This window comes from Tupaia chinensis, unplaced genomic scaffold (assembly GCF_000334495.1).
Source record: "Tupaia chinensis unplaced genomic scaffold, TupChi_1.0 Scaffold000361_2, whole genome shotgun sequence".
NCBI classification, from domain to species: domain Eukaryota; kingdom Metazoa; phylum Chordata; class Mammalia; order Scandentia; family Tupaiidae; genus Tupaia; species Tupaia belangeri.
In genome coordinates this window covers 2,077,083-2,098,366 of record NW_006159858.1, presented here as the reverse complement: position 1 = coordinate 2,098,366, position 21,284 = coordinate 2,077,083, and the positions used below count along the sequence as shown (strand labels likewise).

At 41.1% G+C, this 21,284-nt stretch overlaps 1 protein-coding gene across 2 annotated transcripts in view; it reads right to left on the bottom strand.

The window, feature by feature from the left end:
- The window catches only part of SPATS2L (spermatogenesis associated serine rich 2 like), a 226,670-nt gene that overhangs the window by 204,441 nt on the left and 945 nt on the right, over positions 1-21,284 (bottom strand). The gene's annotated exons all lie outside the window — the stretch shown is intronic.

Below are 21,284 nucleotides of genomic sequence, written 5' to 3'. Positions count from 1 at the left end.
TAAAAGACTGAGAAAAAGGGCCACCCACCATGTCTGTCTGGGAGGCACTACGAGACAGGGAGGTTAGCCCATAGCAGCCCAGGGAAAGGGAGCAAATGCAGCCGAGGGCTGGGATTTATCTCTTGGAGCCAGACCCAGGACCAGTTTCTGAGCCCTCACCTACAGAACCAGAACTGGGGAGGTGGTGCAGGGAGGGAAGATCAGGAAAGACTTCAAGGAGCTTACGTGGGTACTACCCAGTGTCAAAGTTCTTAATTTCTCATTCTCTTTACTTCTCCCATCCAGCAGCACAATTACTTTAATAATAAAAAATCTGTATAGCTTTCTACAATGTTGAAGTATTGTTCGAACTTACTGTCTTTTTCTTTGCGCCTTTTTAGTAAATGCTAAAATACGCATTAAATACTATACCAGTTTTACTTCTATTTTAGAACAACACAATAGATCTAAATGCCTGTTTAGATAAAGGTCATTGTTGTGTTCAAAGGAACCACCTATAAAAGCCAAAATTCCCCTCCCTCACATCAGAAGAATATGTCCTGGCAGTGACTCCAAGCCAGGCACGGGGGTTTCCAGGGCAGAGGAAAAGCCTGTACCATTATTATTGAATAAAGAATATGCAAAGAATTAGAAGGATCTGGCAAGGTTAATCCCGGGGCAGTATATTTTTACACATACAAAGGGTCTTCCAAAAGTTCACACAAAGTGTGTATTATAAAAAAAGCAAAGCATGGGTTTGAAAATACGGTGCATCAAAATAAGCTCATAATTTAATTACATCTTCCTCAAAGTTTTTGAAGTCCACTTGAATTTTATAAATATTTCCATCCTTCACTTGAAAATATCTTATTTTACTTTTTTTTTTTATTATTTAAGAGAGATTTTCTGGTATAGGGCATGTGTGCTCACTGGAGTGACAGAGAGAGAAAGAGAAACAGAAATGAAAGTTAATCCCCCAGGGGAATGGCCATGCAGCAATCCCTTCTCCTCCATTCTCCTCTTGGGAATTTGGGCACACATGCACACGCCCCCAGCTTGAGTTTTAAGCCGCCGGATCCAGGATTTGAACTGCATTCGACTACATGGGAGTCCAGCAACGTAACCACTACTCAATCTGCTGGTCCCCACTTGAAAATATTTTAAATAGTAAATCAGCTCCTCCCCAAGGGAGATGACTTGTGAATTAACCCAATGGTTTTCTTTTACTTTTCTTTCTTTTTTTCTTTTTGAGAGGATTTTGCTATAGGGTGCGAGCGCTCGCCAGAAAGACAGAGAGAGACAGAGAGACAGAAAACAAGAAATCACCCCCAGGGGTTCTGGCCACACCGCAATCCCTTCTCCTCCATTCTCCTCTCGGGATCTTGGGCACGCACACACACGCACCCAGCATGAGTTTAAGCCACTGGGTTCGGGACTCGAACCGTGGTCAAGTACATGGGAGTTCAGCGACATAGCCATTACACTAACTGCTGGTCCCAACCCAATGCTTTTCCTTTCTTTTTTTTTTAAAAAAAAACAAAAAAAAAACAAAAAAAAAACACCTTTTTTTGAAGAGGTTTTTGCTATAGGGCGCATGCGCTCGCCAGACAGACAGAGAGAGATAGAGAGACAGTAAATGAGAAATCGCCCCCCAGGGGGGGATGGCCACGCCACAATCCCTTTTCCTCCGTTCTCCTCTCGGGATCTTGGGCACGCACGCACACGCGCCTGGCATGAGTTTTAAGCCACCGGGTCCAGGATTTGAACCGTGGTCGACTACATGGGAGTCCAGCAACATAGCCATTACGCTAACTGCTGGTCCCCCAATGGTTTTCTTAACACCTTTAATCTTCATGTGTAGTCATTTTCTCCATTTGAGAGCTGAGGGAGCTAGGGGTTTGGCGATAGAAAAGCTCTTTTCCTAGTGTTAGACAACTACTATGCAACCGAGTCATGTTGTATATTCGATCTGTAGACTCCATATCTAATTCTCCGTTCACAGTTCTAACAGTTCACTAGTTGTACAGAGAGCTAAAAAATATGCAAGCTTAAGGGCTATAAACATTCAAGAATTTAAAATACAAAGATAGTTTTCTTGACTAGACAATAGTTAGTTATAAACTTTGCAACCAAGTAACTCTTGCATATGAACTATTATTGCAGGATTTTGTTTTAGGTTTTTGTTTTGTTTTCCCCATTTTTACTAGAAACCAAAACCTACAAAATGACAAATTAGGATTACCCTATTAAAAGCCAACTTCCATTGTTCCTTTGTTCTAAGAAACCATATTAGGTACCAACTAGCAATACCTGCAGCTTTATCTTCATATTAATTATGCATTTTTCCTACAAAATTGGCTGCCACACTACACGCTGTTAAGTCAGATTTGAGAGCTGCCAAGATACATGTTCCGAATGGCTGACTTTTTAAAGAAAACCTGTCAGTTCACAAATAATTCTTTGGGGGTTTATTCTAGTACACTTTATGTCTCCTCCACACCTACACTTACACCTGTAATAATTATTACAACTCTTTCCTGATGTATGATCTTACAGCTGAGGCTAAAGCTTTCTCCTATTCAACCCCTAATATACAAGAAATGAAATGTGTAATTCCTTTGACAGTATCCATTTACTTTAGGTGTTGTTATGGCTTAATTCCTAAACTGATTTATATGAAATACTCTGATTCCTAGGGAGATAAGTAATTCCGGCCTAGTCCATACAACCCAAACAAAGAAGTTTTGTATTATTGACTAAATAAATGTTGTATTCCCTGAGGTTTCCTTTCATCAAAAAATCATATCAATGCATCATTTCCTTTAGTTAACACCTTATTTTAATGAGGCTTGATTCCAAAACATATAAGAACATACGCACACAAGAGTTACTGTATTGACTAAGCCAAGAGTTCCAGCCAAATGTCCTATCTTTTACGTGGCACCAAGCGACATTTTGTAGAAAGCACAATGGTAACTATTCATTCTGCCAGCCTCAAAAAGATAGGCATGGACTGCATGCCAAAAGGAAAAAAAGCTTAAAAAGCTTTGAAATCAGACAGCTGGCGTCGAATACCATCTCTACCACCACCGCCTCTGTGACCTCAGGCCAACTCTCTTCCTCCCCTCAGAGCCTTCTCATCTGAAAAATGGGGGTAACAGACTTATTTCAAATAGGCAGTATAAAAGTGAAATGAGAATTTAGCTATAAAGAACCTGGCAACTCTAGTAGACACGGAAGAACTGTTAGGTTTTTTTTCTGCCTCTCCATAAAATGCCATTAGTGATTCATTTCGAATCTGTTATCTATGCACAAAAAGTAATGTAAAGCATAGTAATGGTGGCGCTCTTTATGACAGCAAAGAATTGGTAATAGTCTAACCAGAGAGAAATGATAACATTAGGTATATTCATGTATTGAAATTTATGCAGTCATTCCAAATATTTTTCAAATAATGTTTTATGACAAGGAGATTTTTACCCTAGAATTTAAGTGAAGAAAGCAGAAGAGAAAATCTGTATAACAATAATAGCTCTCATATACTGAGCATGTGCTATGGGCCAAGCACCATGCTTTGTACTTCGCATGCAATATCTTTTATTTTATTTTTTTTCAACTGGCTATGGGGCATCTGTGCTGTTGTAGAGAGACAGAGAGAGAGAGTGCAAGAGAGGGGGGAAAGTGAGAAATCATCCCTTAAGGGGATGGCCACACTATAAATCCCTTCTCCTTCATTCTCCTCTTGGGATTTTGAGTACCCACGCGCGCACACACCCAGCTGGTTTCCCAAGCTGCTGGGTCCAGTACTCCAACCATGCTATCGACCATGTGGAATCTAGGTGCCTCACCATCTAGCTGGTCAACAATGCATTATCTTATTAATTCTAATAATAAACATATTAGATCCATCCTAATATTATCCCCATTTTATAGAAACAGAAACTGAGGTTTAGAGAGCTGAGCAATTTAAAATCACTACATCAATAGTACAGGCAGGATTGCAATCCCAAAGTATCTAGTTCCAAAACACCTTCTCTCCCCCCCAAAATTGCTATGAGGCACGTTGCAGTTGTCAGGCGGTAGGGGTGGGGCACAGAGAGAGGGGGGAGAGAGAGAAGATGATAAAGTATCCCCAGGGGGGATAACCATGCCTCAGTCCTTTCTCCTCCATTCTCCACATGGGATTTTGGGCACACATGAACATGCACCAGATAATTTTTCTCTCTTTCTTTCTGTTATATTTTTGCCATAGGGCACGTGCACTTGCCGAGGACAGACAGAGGGAGGGAAAGCGAGAAATCACTCCCAGGGAAGATGGCCACACTGCAATCCCTTCTCCTCCATTCCCCTCTTGGGATTTTGGGCACACAAGCACACACCTGGCATGAATTTTAAGAGGCCAGGTCTGAGACTCAAACCACGGTCACTCCCACAGTCATGTGGGAGTCCAGTGCCTTAATCACCACATCACCTCCTGGCTCTAAACCAGAGTGTTTTTCAAGCCACCGGGTCTGGGACTAGAACTGTTGGCCATATGGAATCCAGCCACCTTAACCAGCTGGCACAAATCACTTTTAACTATGTCATACTGATTTTTCAATATAACCTTCCTGTATCCACTTTGAGGCTAATTTAAACCCCCCCCAACATATACACACAAATGTATGCTTGCAAGCACACTTAACAACCATACAAAAATGCATGTCTGGATAGAAAACACACTAAATGCTGACAATCTCTCTAGGTAGTGAAATTTTAGCTGACTTTTTTTTTTTTTTTTTTTTTAAGTTTTTGCAGAGCGTGTGCCTCTGCCAGAGACGGAGAGAGGGAAAGTGAGAAGTCTACCCCCTCCCCGGGGAGAAAGGCCACACTGCAGTCCTTTCTCTGTCATTCTCCTCTTGGGATTTTGGGCATGCATGCACACAAGCCTATATGAGTTTCAGGCCACCAGGTCTGGGATTTGAACAGCAGTCAGTCATGGTGAGAATCTAGTGCCTTAACCAACATGCCATCTGCTACATCCTTTAATGACTTTATTTTTTTTAGCCATTTCAGTATCTTCCAAATTCAATCAAAATGTATTTTTTTAAATCAGAAATTTTTAAAAAATTGTGCTAATATTTTGAGAAATATAAAGTATTACACCAATGCTAATATTTTAATAAAGTTATAGCTTATTCCTTGATTTACTATAAATTTGGGATTCTTAGGGCTACTTCAAAAAAAAAATCTTTTTCTTACCCCAAGGTGAAAAGAATGTTTAAGAAACTATTCTGGGGGCCCAGAAGGTGGCACAGTGGTTAAGGTGCTGGACTCCCACATGGCTGACTGCAGTTCGAGTTCGGACTCCAAGGCTTGAAACTCATGTGTATGTGTATGTTTCCAAAATCCCGGGAGAAGAATAGAGAAGGGATTGTGATGTTGTGAAGTGGCCATCTCTCCTGGGGGATAATTTCTCTCTTTCTCTCTCTGTCCCTGTCTCTCCAAGGAGCACACATGCCATATAGCAAAAATCTCTCTTAAAAACGAACTATTTTAGAGCTGGTTGGGGTGTGATGATTAATGCAGTTAGATTCCACATAGTTGAAAGCACAGTTAGGGTCCCAGATCCAGCAGCCTGAGAAATATACTAGGCATGTGTGCATGCATGCCCAAACTCCTGAGAAGAGAATGGGGATTTGAACAGCAGTCAGTCATGGTGAGAATCTAGTGCCTTAACCAACATGCCATCTGCTACATCCTTTAATGACTTTATTTTTTTTAGCCATTTCAGTATCTTCCAAATTCAATCAAAATGTATTTTTTTAAATCAGAAATTTTTAAAAAATTGTGCTAATATTTTGAGAAATATAAAGTATTACACCAATGCTAATATTTTAATAAAGTTATAGCTTATTCCTTGATTTACTATAAATTTGGGATTCTTAGGGCTACTTCAAAAAAAAAATCTTTTTCTTACCCCAAGGTGAAAAGAATGTTTAAGAAACTATTCTGGGGGCCCAGAAGGTGGCACAGTGGTTAAGGTGCTGGACTCCCACATGGCTGACTGCAGTTCGAGTTCGGACTCCAAGGCTTGAAACTCATGTGTATGTGTATGTTTCCAAAATCCCGGGAGAAGAATAGAGAAGGGATTGTGATGTTGTGAAGTGGCCATCTCTCCTGGGGGATAATTTCTCTCTTTCTCTCTCTGTCCCTGTCTCTCCAAGGAGCACACATGCCATATAGCAAAAATCTCTCTTAAAAACGAACTATTTTAGAGCTGGTTGGGGTGTGATGATTAATGCAGTTAGATTCCACATAGTTGAAAGCACAGTTAGGGTCCCAGATCCAGCAGCCTGAGAAATATACTAGGCATGTGTGCATGCATGCCCAAACTCCTGAGAAGAGAATGGAGGAGAAGGGATTGTGGTCTGGCTATCCTCCTAAAGGTGTTTACTCCATTTCCTGCCTTCTCTCAGTATCTCTCCAGTGAATGTCTGTGCCCTATGGGAAATTTTTGAAATAAAATAAACAATAAGTAAAACTTAAAAATCTATTTTATACATGAAGACTACAAAATATAGTACAGAAGGCACTGTACGTGTTATCTGATAGATACTGAACATTAATATAAAAATTCAAAGAATTTGTGTGAGGGGAGGAGGAAAAAAAAACCTCTTTTCTAATAATACAGCATTTTCTGCTTAGAGAAAACACACCCAACAGTGACATAATGCCATCAGCGCATTCTCTGTCATGGCCGTGCTAAGGCTACTGCCATGGTGCCACTGATGTAGGTGCTGGCACATTGTCTGGACATGCCTCTGCTGGATTACTGTCTATCCCAGGAGGTGTGAATTTAATAACGTGTTGGAGAGACATGTAAGGAGCAATTTCCTGTCACCCATCAATTTGTTTTAAGAGCAATGATACCTTCCCTAAAGAGAGCTGGTTTGGAAACAAACAAGTTCATGGGACTTGAAATGAGAAGTGATGAGTGATTTTACCTTCTAAAATTGTTTTAAGAGGAATTAAAAATAATTTCTAGTAAATTTATAGTAAATTTTTCAAAATAAAAATTAATGCAATCTAATAGTTACTCCAAATTAAGTTTGTTTCTCTTCATAATAGGGCTGCTTCAATTTGCAATAAATGGATCAACAATGATGGCGTTACTAAAGCATTTTGACTAAGTCTTTCCTTTCTGCATCTTCTCAGGCAAGAAAATAAAAACAGGTGAAAGGTTATCACGCTAATTTTAAAAAGCTAACAAAATTCACATCTCAGTATCAAAACAGCTCCTGTAGAAAAGTATGAGGTTCTTTCTTTGGCCTGTGTTGGTCAGTATTTTATCAATGACAGGAAAAGTACCATTTCAAATGCACAACTAATAAGCAAAAGTTTCACTAGTCAACTGAATTTTAAAATTAGAGTACAAAAATGTTTTGATAGAAAAATAATTTGACCAAAAAAGAGGCAATATTTAGCAAGGATAAATATAAAGTCCCCTAAATAGGCATACACAATTAATTGCTCGAGGAGAGAATGAGGGAGACCTGGCACTGGAGCAGTTGTTAAGGAGAAAGACCTAGGCTGGATGGTGGCCCAGGGGTTAAACATGACACTTTACAAGGCTTTACACTCTCCATGGTGGGGTGGGTTCCAGGTTTGTTCCTGAAGACTCTCTGAGTATACCAGGCACATGTGTCCCCGTAGTCCAGAGCAGGTTGGCAATGGGTATGGATTGTGGCACTAAGACCCTGTTGGGAATACTCTCTCACTCTGTCTTTCCTTCTCATGGGAGAAATAAACTTAAAACAAAAAGACGATATGAGATCATCGGGACAGTCATGATGTATTTTTCTATGCAAAAGTGAGCCATGACTTTCCCTCTGTCCCAATGGACTTGGAAGTTTGATTTCACTTTGTATATGAACCAACAATGTGCTACCCTTGATGGGCAAAGGAGGCCAACACAATGTCTAACTCCATTCATAAAAGAAGGGTGTCCTGAGCAAGGTGGTTAACAGTAGTTCTGTGTTTGCTGCTGCTCGGAGGACTCAGGAGTAGGGTGTTGATTCAAGATGTCTCATTATTAAGATGACCTCGACAGAGCAGCCAGGGCCCAGAGGAATGTCAACAGGATGAGAAATTTCAGGTGAAAGAACTGGGGCCAAATAACTCTGAAAGAAGACTTTAAGTAGGAGATACAATATTTGGACAAATATTTGAAGAGTAGCACATAGAAAGGGCATGTTTGTCCTATGGCATTCCAAAAGATGGACAGAAGCTGCAGGGAGATGGATTACAGGGCAACACAAGGAAGAGATATCACAAATCTGCCTGTGCTTGATAACGCATACTAGTCCAGCTAGAAACAAGGCCCAAATCTAAAGTGGCTTAAGGTCTGGAAGTAGTGGAAACTTCTGTCATTACTTGGCATCAAAAACTGTGAACTCCTCACTCTTGTCAAGGTTTGAGTAGCAACTGGGATAATGTGAAAGGGATTCTTGCCTTCTTTTTTTTTTTTTTTTTTCTTAGAGATTTTTGCAATAGCGTGCATGTGCTCAGAGAGACAGAAAGTGAGAAATCACCCCCCCTCCCCATAGGGGATGGCCACTCTGCACTCTCTTCTCCTCTCGGGGTTTTGGGCATGCATGGAAATGCACCCAGCCTGAGTTCCAAGCCATCGGATCTAGGACTTGAACCACGGTCAACTCCATGGGAGTCCAGCTATGTAATCATTACGCCATCTGCTGGTCTCAGATGCACTTTGGTGCCATGTTAGACCACAGTATCCATTACCCCTTTCTAATGCCCATATTCTATTCTTCTAATTTTTTAGCAGTCACTTCTAGGAAGATACACCTAGTACATTTATGTAAGCAACATCTAAATATGCTTCACCTTAATAAATGAGAAAATAAAGCTGTAAATTTAAATGCAATCCAGATGAGTCCAGAAGGTGAAATTTTACAAAAGTTTGGAAATTATAAATTAAAGTTGCCATGGAAACCTTAGTTGATATCATCCACTGCCACTGAAACAGTTCTTGCTCAGGGACTAGCAGAAGAATAAAGGAGTTTCCATATTCATTGTCACAAAGCAGTACTAACTAACATTTTTAAATGCTTTGTTGTTAATTTTTGAGGCAGGAGATTTATATTTTATCCTCGAGTGTTTGCAATTTTGATATGACACCAAACCAAAGCTCTGCTATTATAGCGGGCTGACCCATTGTATCAAGAGCCAAGAAAGTCACTGGGATCCCAGTGCATTTACTGAATCCAGTTCTCCATTCAGATTTCACAGGGGAAATAAATGGAAAAAAGAAAAAAAGAAAAAAGACCTGCCAGACAGGGCATTAGCAGTCACAGTAGCTAGCATAACATCTTCCACTTTCCCCTCTGAAAATTACAGGGCTGCCCACATTCCAACAATAAACACTTGTCGATCAGAAATGACGGTATGTCAGACTGGACTATCTCACTGTAGTTTATGGCACTTCAGTAAATGGGTTTTCATGGTTATGTATTAGCCATCATTATAATATATGAAAGTCGGCCCACACTGAGAACAATATTGCCTCTAATCAAAATCATTCTTTCCTCAGTAATACTAAAGCTTTTTCCCACTTCTCATAAGCAACAAAAGCTACAACAAAAGAACTTTCCAAACGCCCACAGTTAAGGAAAGAATGGCTCCAACAAAATAAGTATGAAAAATCTGTCCCCAGCGTCTAATTTGTATAGGAATCTTCCTTCTCAGGGTATTTTAATGGCTCTCTTTATTTGTAATTCATCAGCAAAGAATAGAAATAAGTCTATTTTGATGACGGTGCACCTAACTATTCAGAGATTCAAAACCTGCTCTGTTTACTGTTATGCTACTCTGGCAGAGGATGTAAACATGCCTTTTTTCCATGGCTTCATGCTGTACTCATAAGCCCAGATAAATATTTTCACAAACGCAAACCAGTAGGCAGGACTAGTCTTAAACAAAATGTGGAAACAACTTCCTTCTGGTCATTTTTCACCCCTGGATAAGTGAAATCTGGCCCCTGGACCAAATTTCATGTCCTTTTCCTTATCAGTCTCAGGAAAGGCTCTATAGAATTATTCACCCTAAGGAGTATAGGTCTAATAGTGTAAGTTACCCTTCCATAGCATGTACGTTTTAGACCCTGGTGATGGGCACTTTATATTTTGCCTTACTTAGTATATAACAAAATTATAACAAAAGTGTGGGTATTATTAATTCACTTCATACATGAGAAAACTGAGGTACAGGAAAACTAAAGAACTTACTCAGGTTCATATAGTCAGCAATTACATGAGTCAAAATGAAGTCTTTCAAATGCCTAAACTTGCTTCCTTTTTCTTCTAAACTATACTGGTCTTAGGAAAGAGAACAGTTTTTACTGTGAAGACTTTCGCATATTAGAGCACAAGGAAAAGAAGCTAGTGATATTTGAAGTGTCCTTTTCAGTAGTCCCAATTCTGAAATCGCATCATACAGGCAGCCACCTTTCTCATCCACACGAGTCTGGCCTTCCCAATGAGGATAAAGACATAAATACACCATAGTTTAAGAAAATCAGCCCTATACTTGCCTTCTACCTCTTCCAAGGTGTACATACAGCATAAGCAGGACCCAGAGACCGGTGGTGCCAGTTCATGTTGTCAGGGGTCTGGAGTCAGGAACAGCAAGTACTCAGTCAAGCTATTCAATTCTACAAGTATCTATTAAGCTTCCCAACCATTGCTCGTAAATGTCAACATTAAAGAGTCCTAGAAGGGAGTAGCAGTGGTCTAGTTCCAGGTCTGCAGCTCAGGGACAACACTACTGTCCTAGGAAGGCTTGGAGAGATTATGACAGGACCCTTACTCAAAACGATGTGAGATTCTTACAAATAAGAAACCCAAAGCAGGGACTTGGACATATGGGAGACAAAGTAGAACCCAGTGCATGAATGGAAAACTTGGTTACTTAAGAATGAGGCTGAGCTATGGCTGCCTGAGTAAACTGCCTGGGCAAGGAAAGCTGAGGGTCAATCTGAGGGTGCATCACCAACGTTCAGGCACAAGAGAGTTGTGTGCACCCTGCAAGAAGCCTAACCTGGTCCCAGATCCTGCGGATGAAGAAGACACAACCACACTGGGGAGATCAGCACTCTTCTCAGGCCATTCCTATAAATGAATGACTTTCAAACTTTTATTTTTAGCACAAACCTTTTCTCTTGAACAAAGTCTTATACAAATGCCTACTATGTAAAGCGAATAAATATAGCTGCCTAGGTTGAAAACCAAGGAGGTTCTCAGGACAGAAAGGCTCAACAGAACACAGCATACAAACCAGCTCTAGAGAAGACACTGGGTCACACTACTGAGACTTCAGTAAACTCTAATCCTGCTGGGCTTTCCCCTTGATAGTCATGATTTTTTTCTCATTATCTTCTCCAAGAGGGTTTCTCCCGCCTGCTCCAACCTGATAAGCTCTTTTCTCCTATCACTGGTTGGCTTTTCCACTGTGAACAAAGAAAGCTCTATATATCTCCAAGGACACAGCACACTATCTTCCAGGTCTTTCTAACAGCCTATATACCCTTCCTTCATAGCCTTTTGTGCCACCTGATCCACAGATGGTTGCCCTCAGTATCTTAAGAAATAATTCACTTCTGCAGGGCACTTACCAGTTTATTACTTGATGCACAATCATTTTACTGACACCCAAGACTCACTGATTCATGAACTTGCTCTGAACCCTAGAGCTAGAGGGTGGAGGAGCTGAGAGGTAGCCCCCTGGAAAGGATCAATGGCAGGATGGAGAATCTGTGAGATGCAAACGTGGCTCTCAGTGTTTTATCTGGTGCCTCATGAGTAGACAGCTCCCACAAATGTGATTCCACTTTCTCTTTTCTTGCTCTTTCCTATTTATCTCAAATCCTCCCTATCCCACACAAGAATCGCGGCTTCCTTCTGCTGATGGTGACTGGTAGGCCTGGAGAGACAGATGTGCTGTGACAGTGTTGTTCACACTGTGCACACTGTGTGTATGACTCCTGGCTGTAGTTTTCAGAAGTTGTTTCTCCCATTTTGAATCCTATCTGAAGCATTCTGTACCTCTGGATTTAAAAAATTGAGCAGCTGCTGGTCCTCTACACCAGTAGGGCTGACTCAATCATTCACAAAGCTCATGAGCTTGGCTCACGCAGGATGCATCTCCTGCTCATGAAGACCTAATGGCTAACAACACTGTCCATGTGAGCTACATGGTTAACTTTATATTATCTAGTCCCCATGTTAGGGAAAAAAAGGAAAGGCCCAGATATAGAGGTGAGCGCTGCTAAGATGTGCTTTGTAGACTGGGACCACGTGGGAGATCCAGGTTTAATTCCCAGTTCAAACCAAAAGCCAGGCATAGGATGTGCTGTGTAGGCTGAGACCACATGGAAGGTCCAGGTTTAATTCCTAGTTCAAACTAAACGCCAGGCACAGGCTGCACTTCTGTAATCTTAGGCTGAAGCAGGAGGATCCTGTGCTCTAAGCTGGCCTGGGCAACATAGCAAGATCCTATTTTAAAAAGAGATGGGCATGGTGGCATGCACCTCTAGTCCCAGCTAAGAGGCTGAGGTAAGAGCACTGTGACAGTGTGACCATGTCTTCAAAGAAAAAGTAAAAAGAAACATGTGAGATTTTAATAATTTTTTTAACTTATTACATCCAAAATATTGTTTCAATATGTAATTAATGTCAGAATCTATTAAATGAGATATTTCATATCCTTTCGTTCATAAAAAGTCTTCAAAGCCATGGTGTATTTTATACTTTGAGCACATCTCAACTTGGACTGGCTATGTTTCAAATGCTCAATAGCCATATGCAACTAGTGCCCACAGCACTGAATAGCACAGTTCTAAAGTCTCTACTCTGCAGCCATCTGTCCTGTCTTTTCTTTCCTTTAACAACTTACCTCCTTTAGTCAGGATGCTATGGGCAGGGGTAGGCAGTGGGGACCAGGGTCATTAGAGGAGACTTGAAATGCACCTAAAGGGAGGGGCCAGATCACAAAGGTGCTTTTATGTCATGCTAGAGAGCTTAGATTTTTATCCTGAAGATGTAGTAATTCTGATGAAAGATTTCAAGCAGTGGAGAGTTGTGACCAAATTTGCTTTGGCAAAAGGCAGTAGTGTGGGGAACAGACTGGAGACAGGCCAGGCAGAAGGCAGAGATCGGTGATGAGGCTACCATAATAATCCCCAAGAAAAGGGATAAGGGTCTTAACCAAGGTGGTAATAATGGTAATGACAGCTTCCTCAGGGCAATAAAATGTAGGGGTTGAGGAAACGAGAGGAATCGAGAACCACTTCTAGATTTTAAACTCGGTTAATGTCATTAACAAAGATAAGAACACAAGAAATATGCTGGTTTGAAATTGGGGAAGTGGTGTTTTGAATTTCATGAGTTTAAGGGACCTGGAACAGATATCAGAGAAGAATTCCAGGTTGGAGATGCTGATTAGGAATAAATGATACAAGAACAGAGCAGAAGAAAACCATGGATGAACCATCCCAGGGCAAATGTGAGAAGTGAGCAGGGGGCAGAAGGCTGGACTCCAGGGGATGCTAGGTTTGAGAGGAGCCTAAGGAGTAGTCTACTACAGAACAGCTGGGCCACAGGAAAACAGTTCAGGAGAGAGAGATGATGCAGAAAACAGGAGGGCAGAGAGTGACCAGTAACAGCAAATGTCAAAGGAGCCGATATGTCATGCCAGACTTTGAGATGGCTCAAAGTATAAAGGCGGCCACTATGAGAAGACAGGGCTGTAGAGGGTTAGAAAAGAAGGGTGGTGGGGAGGTATATGGAATGAATGAGGACCTATCCTTTAAGGAGTTGCCTCTAAGACCAGGAATGAGATAAAACATAATCAGATCCAAAAGGAAGGGGTCAAAGGGATGTCATTTGTCCTGTTTGTTTGTTTGTTTGTTTGTTTTCACAAAAGATGAGAAAAACTTATACAAGCTCAAGTGCTAAAAGAAAAGGTTAATTGAGATTCTGAAGAAAAGAGAGATAGTGCAGCAAGGTCCCTGCACCAGCAAGAGGGAATGGTCTCCAAAAAGATTAGCCTCAGACTGGAAAAAAAAAAAAAAGAGAAGAAATGGAACAGCTAGACCCTACTGTTTATAAGGAAAATATAACAAAACTATCTGTTTTGTTAATGACAAAGAATTTTATTTATAAATTTATACTCATTTATATTTATAAATGAAGAACAATGATAAAGGCTTCTTTTTCCTTTAATAGCACTACATATCAGATATAAAAATCAGATACGGAATGACCATAGAAGCGAGAATCATTACTTTTCTAGAGCTCCAGATCTTGGTTTATGCCCAAGCTCTCACATCCCTTTGGACTTCACCTAAACGTCACCTCAGGTGATATTTATCACCCATAGACCCACGGCGGTTGCTTGGTGCTAGTGGCATCTCTGACTAGTCAATGCCCATGTAGAACACCTAGGTGAATATTTCAGGGTCACTAAGCATCACCTCACATGGTGGTGTAAGAAAAAGCAGGTTGATCTGCCACTTACCAACTTTGCAGATCAAGTTATGTAACTCCCCTGAGCTTTAGCGTCCCTTTTTAAAAATGTCCCTTTCTTTAAAAGGTATATAATCCCTATCTTGCAAACTTCTGTGAGATTTAAATGAAACGATCAGTAAATAATTAACTGTGATGATGATAGTGACTGTCTTCACTTTGTTCTGATTCTCTAGGAATTGGGATCTGCTAAGAATGAATTAGTACTTGGCAATAATTAGCATCTTGAGGGGCCGGCAGATTGCGTAGCGGTTAAGGTGCTGGACTCCGACACGGTCAACCCTGGATTGAGTCCCAGACCCAGTGGCTTGACCCTCACACTGGGTGCATGTATATGCATGCCCAAAATCCTAAGAGGAGAATGGAGGAGAAGGAATGCAGCATGGCCATTCCCCCTAGGGGGTGATTTTTCACTTTCTCTGTCTCTCCAGCAAGTGCATATGCCCTAGAGCAAAAATCTCTCTTAATAATGATAATAATAATAATGATGAACATCTTGTCCATAGGAGGTTAAAGAATCAATCCTAATCTTAGGAAGGCACTTTAAAAATCCAAATGACAGTACAATGTTTTATCTTTCTTCATCACAGTCCATGTGTAGTCTCTGCCTTTAGACAGCGTAAGTTTTACATTTTTTTTTTAATTTTACTACAGGATGTGTGCATTTGCTGCAGAGAGATAGAGAGACAAAGAGAGAGAAAGAACCCTCCATGTGGGATGGTCACACCACAATCCCTCCCCCTCCATTTCTCCTCTTGGGATTTTGGGCATATACACACACGTGCCCGGTGTGTTTTTCAAGCTGCTGAGCCTGGGACTCCATGCAGTGAACTATGTGGGATTCAGCCGTTTTAACTACCATGCCACGGGCTGGCCCTGGGTTTTACAATTCCCAAATTACTCGCTTCTCAGGCATTGGTTTTGCTCTTCAGTAAAATAAGGATAATAAGAGAATGTACTTCGCTGCACTGTTTTGATGATGAAAGGAAATAATGCATATAATTAAAGAAGACGTTGCCTGGTATAGCCTATGCTGGTACACATCTAGTGATGGAGACTTAACAACCTCCTGAAATAGAGAAATCCATTTTAGGATGACCTTTCTCGTACTGACTCCAAATCTGCATTCCTGAAGCTTATACATGGTTTTTCAGCTCAGGCGGTGTGTGTGTGTGTGTGTGTGTGTGTGTAGATCTACAGAATCAGAATGGGGGCCCTATATTAATAGTGGGTTCTCAGTTACTGAGCACGCTAGGTGCAATGGGCAGTGTCCCCTAGATAGCTGGCTGCTTGGCACCACAATCTGGGGTGGACCACTCTTTATTTACATTACTGAGTGTCAACCTCCAGTGGCTTTTTCACGATGTGGAACGCCTTTTCAAACATTCCTACTGAACTAGACACTCCAGGAACACGCTGGTTAGGATGCTTACAGGACTATTTTGTGCTTAATGTCACGGTCAGTCCAGCACTTGACACCACATGTAATTATTGCAGATATCTGTATATCTTTAGGTTCCATTATTGAACATTGCTGCCTGCCACTGCCCAGGAGAGCCCTTGCTGGCTTTCAGCTCAGAAGCAGCACTGGTATAATCAAGTATTGATATTAAGAGTCTCAAAACACTGAACTCGCATCTCCCCTCCCCACCCTACCTCCTGCATCCTTCCCCCATCCTTACATTCTCAGTAGTTATAGAAATCTTATCCACTTTCACTAATTGGTTCAAACGACTAACTCTAGGAAAGTCCCCACTACTCCCCAACAGAAGGATATTTTCCCTTCTGAGCTCTCTTAGACCTGTGCTTGTGGGATGCATATGTTATTCCTCCTGCTAGACCACAGCCTCCTTCCCATAAAAAAAGTGGTGCCTTGAACAACATGTCTTACTGAAAGTGTTAAAAATTGAATTGTGTCCTGAATACAATATGACAGATGTGGTAAATTCTTTCCTCCATAACCTCTCACCCTAAGATATTTTTTTTATTACAAGGGTGCTTTTAAATAAAAAGATTAGCCAACCCTGTAGTATAGTTTGGAATCTGAAGGCCAATTAGCTAAACTTTTATGTAACTGATAACTTTAGCCTAATTGCTTTATGTATAAAATACTGGCTTAAAGCCTGAATGCTTTTATTTTTGCTCACTACTGGGACCCATCATTCCACCTTAAAATAACTAGAGTCTTCTTAATCCCAACTCACAACCGCCAGACTCCATCATTATCTCAACTCTGGGAAATGCCGAGTCCTCAGAATCTTCACAGCGAATGAATGGAGAAGCTGATTAGAACCACCAAAGAAAAATGGGGAAAAAAAAATTCCTTGACAGATGCCTCCTTCAAATGCCTGTCCCTTTTATCCCATGTCAACATTAGTTTCTACATTAACAAATATTTATGGAGGTCATGACTAGGTGTCAGGCTGTGAGCTCTGGGGATGCAGAAGTGAGCAGTACAGAGGCAATATCAAAGTCCATTATTTAAAAAATAAATCACCCTTATATTCATTCTACAGGTATACTTCTCAAACGCTTGTACCAAAGACTTCTTGGTGCTTCAAAGATAGAACAGAAGGTAACGTTAGTGACCTCAAGGAACTTGCAATCTAGTTGAGGACAAAAGAACGAAGGATACAACAGCTGCGTAAGAAAAGATCTGAGGGTCCAGGACAGATGCAGACAAAAAAAGTAGAAGAGGAAGAAATCAAAAAGAGAAATATGATCACAGCAGGAGACCTGAGCGTGAAGAATGTGGTTAGGTCAGAGAAATAAAGAAAAAAGCAGTCAGAAAAGCAGAGCGCGAACAAGAGGGTACAAGTGGAAATAAGCATGTCATTTTAGGGCGGTGAGATTCGACTAGGAGGGACAGAAGGTTCAGGTTGGAAAGAAGAAGGAAACAAAGGTGGTAAGTAAATTTTGGGCAAGACAAAGCTACCTCAAAATTAGGTTGAGAGGTTAAACATTCCGTCCAGAGCAAGGAGGCGGGTGGGGCCCTGGAAATGATCTGAACTACGGGAAATAAGTCTTGGCTTTACACTGAAAAAACCTGAATTCAACACGGTGTTCTTGAGAGACAATCATTGGAGGAGAGTTCTGAGAAGAGTTTTAAGAATGTTGTTGTGGTCAAAGTGCGCAGAACAGAGAAAACTCAATTCCAGAGAGACCAGGATGCAGACTATAATCATCCTAGAGAACCATGAAAGCTGTGCCTTTGCTCTAAGGGCAGGGTGAAGAAAGAAAAGGAGGTGTGGCAGCTGGCTTAGAGGAGAAACTAATAAAAGAATTAGGATTTGGTGCAGTGTCACAGAGGAAATACGAAAGGAGTCGGGACCAGCAGTTAACGTAATGGCTATGCTGCGGGACTCCCACGTAGTCAACTGCGATTCGAGTCCCAGACCCGGTGGTTTAAACTCACACCGGGCGTGTGTGTGTGCGTGCCCAAGATTCCGAGAGGAGAATGGATTGTGGCGTGGCCATACCCCCTGGGGGGGGATTGGGTGATTTCTCGCTCTGTCTGTCTCTGTCTTTCTGGTGAGCACACGTGCCCTATAGCACAAAAAGAAACAAACAAGAAAAACCACCTCTCCTCCCCCAAAAAAGAAAGGAAGGAGTCAAGGATGGTCCCGAAGTCTCCAGTCTGGGTGATGAAAGGAATATTCCAAGTATTACGAAAAGGAGAATCTGTCTTGACTCTGTCTCTTCAGCGTGTGCACGTGTCCTATAGCAAAAATCGCTCTTAAAAAAAAAAAAAAAAAAAAAAGAACCTTTTCATCATAAAAAGAACAAATTTCGCAGAGAATATAAAAAGTTTATAAAACATATATAACCTTTAGCTTGACAGTAGGACCCCACCATTGAAAGTCTATTAAGCAGATGGATAGAAGAAAATTGAGTTTGGGTCAGTAACAAAGATTTATAAGATTTAAGGATAGATAATATCTTGACATTTAAGAATTTTTTAATAGAATACTTAGAAAATAAAAATATGAGCTATTAAACAAAAGTAAAAGAAGTCTTATAAAGAACAAATAGAAACAGATCTTCACAGACTATTTTTCTCAGCTATGGTACTTAGGGGATCCGATTCATTATCACAATACTGAACGAATAAACTTCTGTAGAAATTCAACATATGGCCTATTTACATAACAGGCATCACAACTCCAAATGAGCCATTTTGATGTGTCAAGGAAATAACACCTTCATGGCAGACAACTTCAAAAAAAGGAAGAAGAAAAGAAAGGTTTGTTTTTCTTCTATAATTATGTTTATTGGGTTTTTAGCTGTTTGCATCATAAAAATCAAATTTCAATTGTGTGATTACATGCTCAGGTGGAACAGTGATGCAATGAATTGGTTAGGTGAATTACGCACAACCATTCAAAGATCAATAAACAGATCCAACCACTGAAATCTGTCCATCTTTTATATTTGCTATCATATACTGTATTATGCCTATAAAAGCTACTGTCCTATGAACAGAAATGATAACAACCATGTGGTCCAATGATCAAAAATAACAGTGAAAGTGCTACAGAAAATGACTAGGGAAGAAGTACTACGGAGCAGTGAGTAAGCAGCACCATCTAAAGCATACAAACACAGTCCACTTTCTCATAGAGGAGACAGGTGGTGGCAGCCTACATCTTATCAGGAGCAGCCTCCATTTCTTCCCTCTTGCCAAAATCATAACCAAAAGTTCTTCTGCTGTCTCACCTCATCAGATGCTAAGTAAAACTGTATAAAGGTAGAATGAAAGCCATCCGTGCACCTCCAACACACAACCATTAATGAATACATGTTCTTAATGACAGCAGTGTTGTAATCACAGACTGAGAAAATGATAAAAAATTAGGACCTAGAGCGAGACATTTCTAAAGCTTTACTTCAGATGTTAAGTGTTACCATTTACAGGGTAAACTGATCTGTAAGATGCTTCAGATTGGCAGCACATCAAGACTGCCATGGCCTGGCCTAAGTATATTCTTTCCTGATCATTACAGGCTGGTAAAGCAGATTCACAAGCCCATAGATACCTCTTTCCACAATGGACACCTGAAAAATCAGTGCAAGTGGAGAAACCATCAACTGAAGAATTTTCATTAGGGGGCTCCCTAAAACAAAATGAATATAAAAGGAATCTTAATCATTTTGCCTAAGTGAGCACATTAAACTAAGATGATTCTTAGAAAATCATTTAATATTTTCAGGGTTAAAGAAAGAAAATTACCAATTAATATACTACTTTCCCAGATGTTCAATTTTCTACCAATCTCATAAATGTCCTCTGTATTCAAATCATTGTCTTTTTATGCAAATTATCTTTTGATGTTTGTATGTGTATGTGTATGTGTGCGTGTATTTAAATAAACATGGACACAGAATTTGACGTGTTTTCTGTTCTGGTGCTCCATAAAATAAATTTCAACACAGCTTGAGTTTATTCCAAAACTCTAATTAGAGACTGCAGTAGTATTTGCCACATCCAAATAGAAAACCGTTCCTAAAGTTAGTTATTCCCCAGTTAAAGATCCAACCAATATTATCATACACAGATATTTTTAAACAGTGCAGTTACTTGATAATACTGCCTCTAACAACACACTGCCTTCTGGTTAAGTAACACAACTTCACCAGGCCTATAAAATATACAGAAGGCAACTTTTATACTTTGTTTTCAGAGTATCTTTAAAAAAATCATTGGTTTTGTTACTTAAGTAGTTCCCTCCCCCCAGAAGTAAGCGATTTCTAACTTCCTGTCCATTCTTTTCCCTGCCATATTACACATCTACTTAATTTATGGAAAACAAAATCAGGGTGGCAATGAATCGTTCCATTAAGACACACTAGAAGGATGTGATAAAGGTCACACGATCTTCCTCTTTCAAATACTGGCATAAAATCTCTTTGTCTGCGCAGGTTCTAAAATTTGTCTTTTTTTTTTTTTTTAAGTCTGTGGGCTATGAGGCGATCTGGCGAATATTTTAACATTTTAATAAGCAAGGGAAAATATCACATATAACATTTTATGTAAAGAGTCTGTGCTTGAAGTTCAAGGTTTTTCAGCAGTTCTCAAGCAAGACACTATAATACACTCAAAGGAAAACGCCGCACAGAAAGAATTTTTAATGAGAGTTAGCTCTCCAAAACCTCGACATCGCTAAAACCAGGACTGCTAGGAACTGACAATCTCTTAAGTTCACACACACAGCCACCCCCGGAGATCTGGACGCCTTCCCTGCGGGAGAGGGGACGCTTCGGTCTCGTCCCGGTCCAGGTAGTCTCAGCCCTCCACCCCTGGGTCCGCAGTAAACATAAACCATGGAGCAGAGAGCGAGCGAGCAGGACGATCTTCCGAGACACGCACAAGTCCAGCGCGTGGAGAGAGCGGGAAGGAGCTTCCCAGCGCCTCGGAAACCACCCTGTTTTCGGCTTCAGTTTGCCGCCTGCGGACTCCGGTCCACCCGGGCGCCGTGGCGAGACCGCTTCGTCCCGCCGCCAGGGCGTTCAGCGTCACCCTGCCACCCACCCCACCTGCCATCCCGCAGGTGGAAGGCTGGAGGGACCAGCACACGGGGGCTGCCCAGCATCTCGCTCCCGCCCGGCGCCGAGGGGCGCGGATTTGCCCGGACCCGTGGTCCCCGCGGCCGGCCGGGATCCCAGGATTCCGGGATCCAAGGCGGGATGGGATGGTCCCAGCTGACGCCGGCAGCAACGCAGCTC